General features: G+C 31.9%; 1 long non-coding RNA gene across 1 annotated transcript; it reads left to right on the forward strand.

Moving 5' to 3' along the window:
* Positions 1-6,655: 6,655 nt before the first annotated feature.
* Positions 6,656-8,504, forward strand: LOC139492410 (uncharacterized). Its single transcript, XR_011656823.1, has 2 exons — positions 6,656-6,874; positions 8,194-8,504. It is a non-coding gene; the product is annotated as an uncharacterized lncRNA (long non-coding RNA).
* The last annotated feature ends 8,133 nt before the right edge of the window (positions 8,505-16,637 follow it).

The following is a 16,637-nucleotide window of genomic DNA, read 5'->3' on the forward strand; positions in this document are numbered from 1 at the left end:
GTTTAGATATATTATATATTGATGTGAGGCATGATACAAAAAAAGAGAGAAAAATGTCTAAAAGTTTGATTACAAATGCATTGACAAGTCCCAATATGTTACATTTGAATCATTTCTGCAACCAATCGGCCTTTACTTCCATCTTGAGGTTTTGTAAGCAAAAACTGATTAAAGCTTCGACAGGGCATATGATTTGCTTAGGTACAAAAACCTAACATAAAAGATGGAAAGCTTCGGCAATATAGGTAATGTTCCGAAAAGTTTCAACATATTTTCGGAAAGTCGCAGATTCCAAGACAGATAAACGACAGTTGTTTACTCGTTCCGTTATAAGAATTAAACGCCTTTTTAAAGGAATTTATTGGTGTATAAACTCGACCAATTCACTCCGAATGACTTTTATGATATGTTTGTGAATGACTGGGTCCAGTTTATACACCAATAAATTTCTTTTAAAAAGGCGTTTAATCCTTATCTATACTATTAAACGGAAAGACCTCATTTTGTGTGTCGCTTCTATTCGTTCCACAATAAATGAATCATCAAGCCTCTGTGTTCTATAGGTACCATGCATAGTCGCATTTGTCATCTATTCTTATGACTAATCAGTTTGAGTTATTTTGGGAGAAATACAAAAATAAAGGCGTCCGGTTATTGTTCCCGTCATCAGACCAACTTATAAGTCATACAAGACTTCAGGTTTTAAACTTTCACATAACTTTCAAGTAATAGAAACCCAAAATATTGATACAAAATAAGTGATTTTTTAAAAAATACAGCAGAAGAATGAGGCTGACAAGGGGAATTTTGTTTTTGCCTGTTTTTTAATAAACACATAGTGTTTATGTGTGAATGATCTATCAACTGTCGAGGATAATAAAACAGCTCTTTTTCTAAGAACGAATTTTGTTCATTAAACATATAACAATTTTAATGCTTAGCAGATACTATTTTTTTTACTTCCCTTATATGGTCAACTCGATGAAGGAGTTTTGACTTCGATTTGGAAAGGTTGCACACTTGCGCATCAGCACCGATCGTTTCACTAAAGTCAATCCCAGTCGAACGAATCGAAAAAGGTCGAGTACTCGGGGACAGGACAATAATTTTCGCGTTGATAGACTAACAATATAATAACAATGTTACCAGTGATCGCCTTGGAAAGGAAACTTGAAATTGATAGTTAATAGCAGATACACTTTATTTATTTATATATGTATGTTCCACATGGCAAAATTTGGGATAATTTGCTAATTTGCATAGCGACCATTTTGCCTTATCATGACGGCAGCCATAACAATAGGATTATATAAGCCCTTTTAATAGAAGCCAAAATTCAAATACCTATGTCGAATGGACAATTTGTTCGCATATAGGTGAATTGTACAGGTTTTTAGGCTGATGATGTATTGAATGTTAGATTTTACCACGGTAAGAAGATTAGGACGATATCTGTGGTTTTATGGATTTTGTTTGTGTATTTTGGGGTTTTTTTTAATTTATTTTTCATTTTGGGAGGGAGCGTAAGTGAATCTAATGAGCTTACTGCATTACGTACACTTTTGTGACAATACCGTGACTTATGCCAGTAGTGTGAAACAGATTATAAAAGACAATAAAATTTGATCTATTGATACTCCAGCAAAATTTACTTTTTTTCTTTGTTAATAAAAGGTAAGTATCGTAAAACTCTCTTTCATCTTGTAACAGTATTAAAACATTTGACTTTTCTACTCTGTATACTAGTATCCCACATTCCAAACTAAAAGACAAATTGAAAGAGTTGGTATTGCTTTGCTTCGTAAAAAAGAATGGCCAACGTAGATACAAGTATCTTGTCTTAGGGAGAGATAAATCCTACTTTGTAAAGGATCACTCTGATTCGAACAAAAAATTCTCTGAAACTGATATTATCAAGATGCTTGATTTCTTGATTGACAACATATTTGTTACGTTCGGAGGACGTGTTTTATAACAGACTGTCGGCATTCCAATGGGAACAAACTGTGCCCCTCTACTTGCCGACTTGTTTCTTTATTATTATGAGGCTGACTTCATGCAGGAACTTCTTAGGAAGAAAGATAAGAAGTTAGCACTATCCTTTAACTCTACTTTTCGCTATATAGATGATGTTCTTTCACTAAATAATTCAAAATTTGGTGACTATGTGGAACGTATCTATCCAATCGAGCTAGAGATAAAGGATACTACAGATACAGTTACGTCGGCCTCATATCTTGACTTACATCTAGAAATTGACAATGAGGGTCGGTTGAAAACAAAGCTTTACGACAAAAGAGATGATTTCACCTTTCCAATTGTGAACTTTCCATTTCTAAGTAGCAACATTCCAGCAGCACCTGCATACGGGGTATATATCTCCCAATTGATACGATATTCCCGTGCTTGCATTTCCTATCATGATTTTCTTGATAGAGGGTTGCTGCTCATAAGTAAGCTATTAAACCAAGAGTTCCAAATGGTGAAGTTGAAATCATCCCTTCGTAAATTTTACGGACGCAATCACGAGTTGGTTGACCGTTATGGAATAACCGTATCACAAATGATATCGGATATGTTCCTTACGTCGTAACTACAATCCCCTTCCCTTTTCTGAATGTGATCTACCGAATTAGACTATTTACCGGATTTGTTATAACATAAGCAACACGACGGGTGCCGCATGTGGAGCAGGATCTGCTTACCCTTCCGGAGCACCTGAGATCACCCCTAGTTTTTTGGTGGGGTTCGTGTTGTTTATTCTTTAGTTTTCTATGTTGTGTCGTGTGTGCTGTTGTTTGTTTGTCTTTTTCATTTTTAGCCATGGCGTTGTCAGTTTGTTTTAGATTTATGAGTTTGACTGTCCCTTTGGTATCTTTAGTCCTCTTTTCTACCTCTTTCTGTCTAATACCATTAATACCTTCATCATTAGTTTATGTCATACTGTAGGTTAGGTAAATTGGTATGTTCTTGTTTTCATTATTTTAGAATAAAAAAACAGATGTGTCCAACTAAGATTACACAGATGGGAAAAACAATACCAGCAGTATTTTGTAAGAAGAAGCTTCTTGGGTCTTTTTTCTTTTGAAAACCTAAATATAGTTTCGTTTTGTTGTTATTGATAAAATGTGACATATATGTATAGGGAACATAGGTTTGGTTTTGGTTTACTTTTAAAATTGTAAACAACTCTTGAACTTCATAATGATAACATTTTTAAAATTTCAATGATTTTATCGGTTGTTTTTTTTGTCATTGATCACTTGTTAAATATGAAAATGTAATTTTTGAACGTATATTATGAGTTTGACTGTCCCTTTGGTATCTTTCGTCCCTCTTTTACATCTTTACATAATTTTTATTTGGCATAGGACTTATATCTGTCAGTTGCGAATAGCTGTAACCATCACATTTGTTGTTGTCAACATGAATTCATTAGTATGTGTGCATACATTAACCTACAAGACATCAAATCCCATAACAAACAACAATTTAAAGTAAATGTTTAGTTACAAATTTGTGATTAATTTCTATTAAAACATTTTTTCTTATTAATGCGTTTCCTTTTATTTAAATAGCCGAAGGTACCGAGGGGACATTTAAAATTCACAAGTCATGAGAAACGGAAAACGCCATAGAAAAATACAAAAGACAACGAAAAGCAAGTCCTCAAAACACTACTAGTATATAGAAATCTATAGTCTTAGCATAACGATTCTCATCCGGTGCTGCGTAAAAGGTAATGCCCTAGAGAATTGCTCCACATGAAAAATAAACCTACCTTCACAATATGTTTTTAAGAACAGTGCCATAAATTAACTGCAATAACATTAAGTTCAAATAGCACATAGCCAATCATAGACGAAAAGAAAAAAAATGACAAAAAGACATTGACAAACAAAGATGGAGAGTTGTCTCATTGGAACTCATATCACATCTCCCCGAGGGTATCACCAGCCCAGTAGTCAACACTTCGGTGTTGACATGAATATCAATAATGTGGTCATTCTAATAAATTTCCTGTTACAAAACTTTGAATTTTCGAAAAACTAAGGATTTTTCTAGCTTTTATTTAGTTTATATTCACTTAGAACGGCATCTTAAAATCGCTTGAAGTGTTATTAAAAAATCTGTAAAACAAATTTCACGTAACAGTATAATTGATTAAATTTTCAGATGGCACCTAATCAGATGAAATTATAAGATCAATTTATATGGATGGCTATATATTTAGGCACACATTGTGTGCACGTTATATTTATTGATCCTGTCAAACATCAAACATTGTACGATAATATATTTGTGCCATAAAAAAAAACATAAGAATAAAAAAGAAAGGCAACGCCAAGGCCAAAATAAGACAAAAAGACTAACCAAGGAATACAAAAGTGTATACACAAAAATATAAAATGAATCCAACTAAAACATCTATGTTGATGTAGAATTTTCATCAATCGTTTTCTTTCCCAACGGGAATTACCTGTAAAGTTTTTATTAAACCACTCCGACATAATTTACAATTTTCAACCTGTATGTACCAATACTTTGTTTTGATTACGAAATCAGATCGAGTAATTTTTCTGAAAACCTCAAAAAATAAATATGTTTCCCCATTAAAATAGCACGAATCTCCACCAAACAATCAAGGACGGACATTTTAGTATAACCATTCAGATTAGTCAAACTGCAGGACATGGAACTACTTCCTTGTTTCCGAGATAGTAAACTGTTTTTTTCTCGCTTGTACGTACAATGTTAATAAAAATGAATACTGTGGACAAGATAAGACGTGATTTGGTTTAATGACCTTCTATTTGTCAAATCTAGACATGTGTGACCCTAAAGTTATCAAACATACATCATTATAGCTGTAAACATTTCTCATAACCCACAAAGTGTTCTTAAGTTCATTCGAAACCGCAACTTCATTTTTATACAAAAAAATAGTGCACTTGTTGCGTAATGATATAAAATTACAGATATATGTAAAGTGATTCAGATATGCATTGGAATATAGTATTACGTTTGACTCCTAAATATAATAAACGTGTTACGAGAAAAATTGTTTATAATTATTATTTGAATGGCAATTAGAATTTAATATCAAATTCTGTCTGTACCATTATTTTAATTTCTTTTCTAAGAAAATGAACCAATTTCCACTCATATTTAATTCAAGTTTTTTTCATAGAAAGTACAATTATATTTTTCATTATAATAATAATCTTGGAAATTTATAATTGAGAAATAAGATGTGTTTCGTCAATTTACAACTCAGACAACAAGTTTGAAATCTGTTATTTCCTGGTACTATGTCTAATAAATGCATTCGAATTAAATTTTGGATTGTCACTATACGGATTGTCACTATACTTGTATATTTTGTGGTATTTTTTCGCGATGCGCACAGCTAGATTTTACAGAAGTTATCGATGTATCGATGAACTTTTTATAGAGGTATTTTAAAAAAGAAAGCAATTGTTTTAAAGTGTAAGCGCACTTGATATTTCTTGACAACCTTCGGAACAAATATATTAAAAGAACACATTAATGATTAATGCTTTGTTCGTGACTTTGTAGAGACATTACTGTATGGTTACATTTACATTTTGATACAGAGTTGAATGAAGTAACAAACTACAAAATCCCCCTAATTATACATGCACTCTAACAAACTAGATTTTTTTGAAAACGATATAATGTTCCCAATTAATTTCTTTATAAACAAGACGTTTTGCTGTTATTTTTTACTGTTTGTTGTCAATTATACAACTTTTGGGTTTCAATCATGTTCACTTTACTGTAGTTAAACAAGTAGGACCACAAGTCACAACTAACCAAAAAGGAAAATCACAAAAATACTGAACATAGAGGAAAATCAATTCGGAAAGTCCATAATCACATGGCAAAATCAAATAACAAAACGCATCGAAAACGTATGGACAAGAACTTTCATATTCCTGACTTGGTACAGGCATTTTCAAATGTAAAAATGGTGGATTAAACCTGGTTTTATAGCGCTAACCCTCTCACTTTGATGACAGTCTCCTCAAATTCCGTTATATTTACATTGATGCGTTAACTAAACAGACACAATAAATAAAATTGTCAAAATATGGGTACATCAGTCATCATCGTATAACAATTTTAAAGAAACAATTTAACAGAACACAAAAAACATCTATCTACAAACACATTCATTGATTTGTGTGTCTGACGTCAGAAAATTTTATACGTCACACAAATTTATCGTTCAATGCGCATACAAACAATTTTAAAATTTACATAGGCAATACTAGCATATAGGGTTGAAAAATCAAAAGTATGTAAGAATAAATACATTTTTCTAATGGTTATGGGCTGGTCTTATTTGTATATCATGGTACGCAAAAATGTATAGATAAGTCTAGATTTTCATCATCTTTTTGATAAATTTGTCAAGTGCAAATTCTGTTTTAATGCATATAATAAAATCAACATTTTTGAAGATTATTCTAAATATATTGTCAATTCACATTCTATTTTGTCTAAAATTAAACTTTCTTATTTAATATATATTTCCTTGTGTATTCCTAGGTAAAATATATCTTTGGCCTATCAAAATTAAGAAAAATAAGTGGGGTGTGTCTATTTCTGTCATACAGTTTATCTTGTTTGTAATCTCATTTGCCTTTTATAATAATGAGTTTCGTGTATTCTTGTTATTATTTGTTTATAATTATTACTTTTTCTCAAAAATCTTTTGGACGAATTCAGTGTGGAAATGGTGAAATCATTTCATTGTCAATGTTTAAGGACTGCCATTCGGAAATTCGTAGCATCTTGGAGATGATATGCAGTTTAGCTTCTCCAAAAGCAGAATTACATATTACTGGTAAGGTTTCATAGACATTATAACTTGAATCGCAACAAAGTTATCAGGCTTATAATTTCGGAACGCGTTTCTGCAACAAGACACTGGCTAATTGCGCTTCAATGGAAAAGTTTAAATGCCAAGTATAAAGTTGAAAAGGATCGAAAACCGAAAAGTTGTCCCAATTACAGCGAGACTTTTAAGAGTTTAAATTGGAAATATTCCTGATAAATCCCTGATGCTTCAAATAAATTTCAACGAGTGTACCAAGTCGGATATATGACAGTTGTTATACATTCGTTTGCTATGTTTAAGCTTAGGTTTTTGCCATTTGGCGTTGGACTTTCTGTTTTGAATTTTCATCGGAGTGTGGTATTTTAGTTATTATATTTTTTCCAAGAAAAAGATTTAAATAATGCTTATATACATTTATAAATGTAACACTTTGCAATCTACATATCTATCGGGGCTTTTTTTCTCAAAGTTTTCTTGGTTTTTTCTTCAAATCATGAAAGGTTTTCTTAATTCATTTATAGATTTCTTTGTTCAATTTAAGTATTTGAAAGAATGATAAACATATGGTGTTTTTATTTTTTATATTTCATTGCATTTACTAAAATGGTATAAGTATTCATACATTATTGCATGAGACAATATTCTAAAGATAGATACAAATTATAAGGTTGTCTGCATTTTCTTATTGGAAATCTCATTTATATAGTAGAATATAGTTTATCAAAGGATGAAAGATTGTATATTAAGATTTTATGTGACGTTGGTGATCTTTTAAGTCATTCTTTGGCAGAACCTAGAAATATAATAGATATATGAAGATGTTGTATGAGTGCCAATGAGTCAACTCTCAATCAAAGTCACAATTTATAAAAGTTAACCATTACAGGTCAAATTACGGTCTTCAACACGGAGCCTCGACTCAAACCGAACAGCAAACTATAAAGGACCCCAAAAATGACAAGTGAAAAAACATTCAAACGGGAAAACCAACGGTATAATCTATATTATAAACAAGGAACGAGAAACACTTAAAAACCACATCAACAAACGACAACTATTGAACATCAGATTCCTAAATTTGCTTAAATGTTTTCAGAAAAGTTGTCTAAAAATTAAAATAAGAAACCTAAGACCTCTTTGATATAAAATATATTTTATTTCTAATGCTCTTGTGTTTCTATATTATTTAAACAACAATGAGAAACAGATATCATGTACTAATTGTGTCACCTAACATAATATATATTTTATCTGTATGTTGCACTGATAAATTTCCTCTATTAAAAGTTCCCGGACATGTTTGAATTATGTCATTTTCATTTCAGGTGTTTTACAAGACAAATTAAATGCCACAGAAAGACTTGTTTGTGGCTGTTGTATGAATGATTGTAGTTTAACAGAATTAAGGAATAACTGTTGGTTGCTAAATACTTAACTGTGACTTTGTCATAAAATTTGGGACTTTTTTGTCAAGTACAATATGTCATTAGAATGTCCTTGATATATTTATTTCGGCTGTTAATTTTGTCGATTATGTAGGTTTGTAAAATTATCTATTCAGTTTATGTCAATAAATTTACATGAGTAATGTTAATTTCCGAGGTCAACATTTATATAAATAAAAAATGACATATTTTGTATAGTGTACACTATTTTAAAAGGGTTTTTTTCTAGGTGTTTTACATTATCGTTTGCTTTTTGTTGCACTTTTTCTTAATTCGATTTCTGACTTTCGAACAGCGGTATACTACTGTTACCATACAAATACTAATCTAAAGACAGAAAACAACAACTATATGGTGTACACCTCCTAACTATAGAATGATATACGATATAAACATTGTACATCGGGCACTCGCTTGATCAATTACCATATCATAACATGTTCAACATTTGATTGACAATGCAGTGTTGCATAGGAAATATCCGTTTTTTAAATAACTGATTGCAATTTATCTGATTGTATTTGTGTATTTTGAATGGTAGAAATAAGTATTTGTTTTGGTAGCAAACCGGAACATGACTTGATATGTTTGGGTCAAATTTAACGGCAATTTACGTTGTGCACATTCAAAACAAGAACAAATTTACATTCATACAATGTGGGGAAACAGTATGAAGGGCGGCATATTAATATTGCATCTAGAAAATATTGGTTAGTAAAATATGAGCAAATATTTGCCTTGCTCAAGGCCACCCAAGTCACACTCAGCGGGTTTTTGAAAAGGTTCTAAATCGTGCTTTGAGTGAAGCAAGCTGTCATACTACCAGCGGATATGATATTACGTCGCTGGGCTTCTAATAAAATGTCGTATATGACTTTTTTGGCTAAACATACTTTTACAAAATAGCATACAGTTACACCAATCAAAATGTGTGAAATAAGACATATTACAAAATTGCAAATGTCAGTTGTTTGTAAAGTTTGCTTCCAAAATGTTGTATGAAAACTTAAAAATCATTGTAGAATGGCTTTGAGAAAAAAAAGTAATTGTACATTTCTTTATTTCTGTGAAAATAATTTAAGTTCTTGAATAATGCAGAAATATCAAGTTTTCATTTCACTGCTATTTACAAAAATGTTCAAGTATACATACGACATTTTGAAAGCTTGCATTTTGCCAAAATTTTCAAAGCCTGTTTGTGAGATATTTTTTCTTGAAAAATTTGTAATTTACAACATTTTAAAAGCCCAGCGACGATAAATATGATCAGATGTAATATGATTGCTACCTGTAAACCATTGCTGTAGAATTTGGCAATGAAGGTCATCGCACGGCAAGCAAAATTGTCAAAAGCTTACCGCAAAGTGACCTGCAAAAGGCCCCTACATTACAAAGTAACGTGCTAAAAACAAGAAAACTAAAAGTCTGGTTCGTGTACAAAACAAAATAACGAAAAACAAAAATGAAAACAATTTGATATGATGACTTGTGACAGACACATATAAAAATGTGGCGTAATTATACATTTTTGTGATTGCAAAGGTCTCCTTGAACCCTGGTACAGTGGTGTAACAGCACAAACCAAAAACAAATTGTACAAAATAAACAAAATAAACAAAAACTTAAGAAAACCAGTGAATTACAGGCTCCTTAGTTTAAAATGCACCTACCCTACAGATTGTGGCGGAATTAAACATGTGTGCCGAGGCACACAAATATTCCGACTAACCTATAACAGAAGTGTAACAGTCCAACGTAACACAAGTAATAAATTAAGACAACAGTAGCATACCGCTGTTCGAAAGTCCTCCATCGATTGATAGAAAACAAATCCGGGTTACAAACTAAAATTGAGGGGGAAATATCACCTTTTTGATGAGGAAAACAACAAAAACAACAGAAACACTGAAGTTCGACAAAAACCAGTTTAAAAGGTCTGCACTCATCATATCGATACAGAGCACAAATGAAAAAAGCAAACAAAAACATTAGACACAAAACTTTGATATGAGACAGTTACTGAAGCTTATTCAAAGCCAATACAAACAAAAAGAAGAGCAACGCAAATGTTGTTCTGAATGAACTTATTGGTTACATCAGCAATGCTGTATCGATTAAAATGCTCATTCTGCAAAGTCCAATTTTAGCAAGTGTTTTACTGTCGGAACTGAAGAAGTTCAGAGGTGACCACACTTTTATAACCATTCCTCTTTGTGGATTATTCACATTGTAAACACATACCAAAATTTAATGTTACAGAAAGAGAAAATGTAAAAACTTGAATATGATCCAGATATTCCGAATTACAAAATTTCTTGAAATAGTTTGCTATAAACATAGTGTAAGCTTTGATTGAAACTAGCGTTTATCTCAATAACATGTACACATTGACATACATTTATTATACAGAAACAGTTTCAAACACCTTTTCCGGTAGGGTGTTTTTATATATGTATATGTGAAAATGTACGAATTGAATTCAGTAAAATTGCTATATCAAGGATTTATATTCATCGGCGTAAGTGTTCTGTATCTATCATTTCAACTGTTTTCATTATAAATGGTCCCAGAATAAAACTTCATGATCTACATCAAGTGTTTTAGCCAGCATGAAAAACTGTATTCCGTCCATAGTACTTTCACAAACACCTTTTACATTTACAACCTAGTCTAGAGTCAAAACAACCACGAAGACCACAGAGTCAGGTTCTCTGTACATAATTGACTAGTTAGTTGCTTTGTATGGGAAAAAAAGAAGATTTGGTATGATTGTCAATGAGAAAACCTCTTCACAAGGGACCAAATGACACAAAATGACCAACTATAGATCACCGCACGGCCTTCAACAAATATATATGTCTGTACCACAAACTCGCCTATCAAAGGCCCTGAAATGCCAAATATAAATTAATTTAAACGAGGACAATAACGGCTAAATTAACAAACAAATTAACAAAACACAAATACGTAACACAGCAACCAATAACAACTACTGAACTATAGGTTCCTGACTTGGAACAGGCATTTACATTCAGAATGTGGTGGTGTTAAACATGTAAACAGGGAACCAAACTCCCCCTTATCTTGGACAGTGATGTAACAGTACAATATCAGAACAAACTATAAAAATCAGTTGAAAAAGGCTTAATTAACTCATCAGAAGGATACACATAGAGATACATCAAACAAAAACACAAAGTGAACGTGGCTGTATAGTTGTACATCCCAACAACAAAATTACACTACAGACATGAGAGTACTCGCAGCTACTGACAGCTAGTTCAAAGCTAAAACAACTCATGAAATAAATCATGCATCTAATTTAGATTAAGGTAGCACAATACAAATATTTTAACTCCAACTCCCAAGTTTTAAAATGCTGTAACTTTCTTTAAAATGCTTGAAAATCTATAAAAGTGGTAGTTTTGGATAGCTAACAGATAACTCTTTCAAATTAATGCAATGGTATTATTATGCAACAATTATGTAACCAAATATAATGTTAACTAAAATATGTTTTACCAAATTTCCACTTTCAAATGAAATAAGCTTCTGCATAGGTATCCCAAAAGGGTTGATTTTAATATATGTTGTTCCTATGGCCATTATCTACAAAAGAGTGTCTCATATTTCAGATAGAATGTATAGAACAAATTTTACACCTAATCAACATTATCTTTTTTTATATGGTTAGGATGTTTACACTAATTAGAGATTTATGAGAGAATGGAATACCATAAGGACAATTTGAGACACACTTTTGAAGCCCATGATGTGTTAGTTAAGATTCCGTACAAATTTTCTGTATAGTTAAGGTTCATGTGGACCCTATGGCTAAAATGGCCGTATATTCACCTCAAAATTTACTCTGAGTACAGACAAACCTGTGCATCTGTAAAAAAAATTCAGGCATAGCATGCCCTAGATAAATAAATTTCAAATATGTTTTGTGTTTTAGAAAAATAAAAACTTACCAAGATTTGGCCGTGCACTTTTTTTCATTCCTCCAGGAGGTGCCAAAATAAACTAAGTTGGGAAACAGGTTTGAGAACTTCCCCACAGGTAATTATTGAAGTGAGCTGTTTTGTTTGACATGGACATGAGATGGACAATAGATACCTGACAATAATTGGTTATTTAAACTGTGTACCTGAGTGAACCATATGAGGGTAAACTCAACTGTTTGTTAATTTTATCATCTTCTGCAGGGACGAAAAATAGTGTACGTTAAATTTCAGTTAAGTTATGAATTTTTTAAATCATACAATGAATTTGAATTCTATTTATCTAGGGCATGCTATGCCTTAAAACTTCTCAAAATGCACAGGTTTGCCTGTACTCAGATTAAATTGTGAGGTGAAAATACGGCCGTTTTAGCCATAGGGTCCACATGAACCTTAATAAATAGATGATCGAGCTAAATTCATTCAAATGAACTGACCCAGATTTTGACACTAATTACATAATAATTGATTACATAATGATTGCATACTAAAAATATTGCAACCATTTAAAAGATTAATCTTTTATCTATCTATAGTTACTTCTTTTATTATTTTCTATGCATTCATAAGAAATTTACAGCATTTTAAAGGTTAGTGATTGGAAGTAAAACAATCTTTGTATTGTGCTTCCTTAAGTGTTAAAACGTCATAAACAGTCAGAGAAAAAACATGACCTTGTGCACTTCCAAGATGCAGGTACCGACAGATTGTAGATCCATGTGTATAAAACAATTACATTAAGTTTGTTTTTAATTTACTGATAACAAAGTCAATATCAATACCAATAAAACAGTTTTTGAAGATCTAATAACAGTGTTGAGTTGGTAACCTTTAGAAAAAGTTAGTTCAAAGGATCGATAAGTTTATCAGGAGAATACCTACGGCCTGATTTATACTGATTAGGCCGTAAATTTTCTCTTTCGAATCGTTTCCTCTTTTATTCCGTGGAATTTTCAATCTTGCTTTTGCACTTTCCACTGCTAAGTTATGCTTCATATAACCCTTCAATGAACCTTAATTTATCAAATCTAAACCCAAGTTTCAGAAACATAATCTTGAAAGTTTAGTGATGGTTTTAATGCGATTGGAAAAACATCAGTACACGTGATTTGAGTTTTTTTTCTATAATTTAACCCCTCAGTAAATACCAACTTATAATGGCATCTACTTATTTATTGCTTACGTATCGGTGTATATTCAAAAGTAATTGGAAGATAAAAACAAATGTTTGACCATTAGAAAATGATACACAAAATAGATTATGCAAACTACAACATGAACGGACACACAAGAAAAAAGCAAAAAAAGAAGAAATTCAGCCTTCAAACGTCACTTGTCGAGCAATGCCAACTCATATCAAAACCCATTCACACAAAAAAAAACAAGATATGCTGCATATTTCAATAAGACGAACCATAACAAAAATTAGAAAACAAAAGGCTTTTGACAAAGCCATTCAGGTCAAAAGACTAGAGGTTAGGATAAACTATGTCAAGGTTTAAGAGATAAGTTATGTGACTTAGATATGCTGATTACAAGTTTTCATGTTTGAGTTATGGGAGCTGTGTTCTACTTTAATCGAGAAAAAAACTAGTACATTAACAGTTTAACTTTGCTGTGCTATGACATTAATAGTATTCACAATTGTGTAGACGTTGAAAAAAGCAATTCCTTATTAAATGACAACATTAACTAATTCCGTGGGTCCGAAGTTCTTAGCATCATTAGGAACACATCAACTTAAATGTTTAAAATGCAGGGTGTATAGATAAGTTGAACCGCAAAGTGCTGTGAAGAAAGATTCATACATAAACATGATACAGTCAGTATTAATTGTTACCTAAAAAGTAAAATGAAATACTTGCCTATCATTCGTCACAACTCGGCCGATTCTGTACCTGCATCTAAGATTAAAAGGAGAGTAGTGGAATCCCCCGAGCATTGCCGATTGACTTGCCTCTCCGATGAAAGGAATTTATTAATAATCTCATACGTTAAAACATCGCAGAATAATTCCATAAATTTTGTTACTCAAATAAGGGACACTTTTTTAATACTAAATACACAATGCAAATAGTCTACTGACTAAGATTCTGTTATTACACAAAATGCTGCCCATTGAAAGGATGATAGGTTGAAAGATACATACTTTACTGATATATAAAATCTGGTTTGTTCAAGAGAATGTATAATCATGGGAGAAAGACGAAATGTAATATCTTTATATCCTCCTCGTCGTGTGGGATGTTTAGGAAACCACGTTACTTAAAAAAACGTGAATATATCATAGTATTCGTTAACAACATTATTCCATACTTCCACCAAACGAATCATCGCTTTAATAATGATGTAACGCGTTAAATAATGTGTTCAGCAACGTTTTCGTATTTTTTTGCATTTATTACAATTTATAAACTTGGAAACGAGTTGATACTTTTCTTTCACTGTTGTAAGATATAAGCGTTCAAAACGAATGGTCATTTTTCCCCCAAAAGATTGAATATGAAATAACAGGTTTTGATCAACTCGTGATTTGATTGGTATGTTTGTTAAATTAAGGATATCGACAGACCAATATAGATATATTTTTAAATTTTAAACTCATCACAAATACCAGGATTGAATTGTTAATTGTATTTGCACCATACGCGCGTTTCGTCTACAAAAGACTCATCAGTGACGCTCGAATACCCTTCAAGACAAAATTCAGAGTGAGATGATTGAAATGTGCTTTATATATATCGTTCTTATGTTGTACTGTTATACCACTGTCCCAGGTTAGGGGGAGGGTTGGGATCCCACTAACATGTTTAACCCCGCCACATTATTTATGTATGTGCCTGTCCTAAGTCAGGAGCTTCTAATTCAGTGGTTGTCGTTTGTTTATGTGTCACATATTTGTTTTTCGTTCATTTTTTTTTACATAAATAAGGCCGATAGTTTTCTCGTTTGAATTGTTTTAAATTGTCTTATCGGGGCCTTTTATAGCTGACTATGCGGTATGAGTCTTGCTCATTGTTGAAGGCCGTACGGTGATCTATAGTTGTTAATGTCTGTGTCATTTTGGTCTTTTGTGGATAGTTGTCTCATTGGCAATCATACCACATCTTCTTTTTTATATTTATATGTTTTCTTTAAACACAAATGTCTTTGCGTGCAGCCGTTCTTTTCAAAGTCATCTTGAAAACTAAATTATCTTGTTGATAGCTGTAATAGGGATAAGAAAAAGGACGTTCAATTTCTAGTAATTGCTAATTTTTTAAATTAGAATAGTTTTTAATTCAAGAAAAATATTCTTGATTGATTTGATCTTCTTATGTTTATAAAAATTGTGTATATTTACATATGTGTACCGAACATACTGAAATGACGTTGTATGTTTACCTTTGTTCGAATTTCACCACAATTATCCAATTTATATGGACACTTCCGCCTTCCTGTTATGAATCTTACTATTTCAAAATAATAATATTCATTTTGTATAAAATAAAATAAACATATTGTGTAACATTTTGTTCTTGGGTATGAGTAAAAAAAAATTCTGAAGATATTTTTTTTAAATATATTAATTATCGGTAGGTTGGGTTTTTTAATGTATTTTTTAATTGTGCCAATACGTGACCTTATATGACCAAATTCGTCATAAAAGGAAAATAAATAACAATTTTTACATATCTATATGTTAACAAATAAAACTTAATTTATTCTTGACATTGAACTTGTCTAATAAATCATAAATATCATATTGTGGATTCTACTTCATAAGATAATCTGTCATGTTCAAAGAAATTAAGTACGTAAATGTATACTAAAAAAACCTCATAATAGATGCATCAGAAGGCAGAAGTTACAAAACAGATACTTAAGCGATAGTCAAACTCTGAAGTTGAAAACCAACTGATAATACAATGACAAAAAGTGAAAAACGAGCAAGAAAAACTGTCTACAACAAAGAAAAGCATAGACTGCGCAACACGACCCCCACCAAAAATCGGGGTTATTTCAAGTGCTATAGGAGGGCAAGCAGATCTTGCTCCATATTCAGCGTGTTGATCGTGAAGGTAATAATACTCAGGTGATCAGTCTAACTCGATAGGTCACATTCGAGGAGAAAGACAGGGTTGTGGTTACTACAACTGAAACATATCCGTCTTTATCTTTGAAACAGATATTTAATAATGGTCAACCATCTCGTGATAAAGTGTGTAAAATTATCAAGGGGGTGACCTCAATTTCATCATTTGGAACTCTTTATTTAGTAGCTTTCTTGTAACCAACAACCCTCTATACAACTGTGAAATGTATGCAGTCAAAAGGATT

This window comes from Mytilus edulis, chromosome 10, assembly GCF_963676685.1.
Source record: "Mytilus edulis chromosome 10, xbMytEdul2.2, whole genome shotgun sequence".
In the NCBI taxonomy this organism is placed as follows: Eukaryota; Metazoa; Mollusca; class Bivalvia; order Mytilida; family Mytilidae; genus Mytilus; species Mytilus edulis.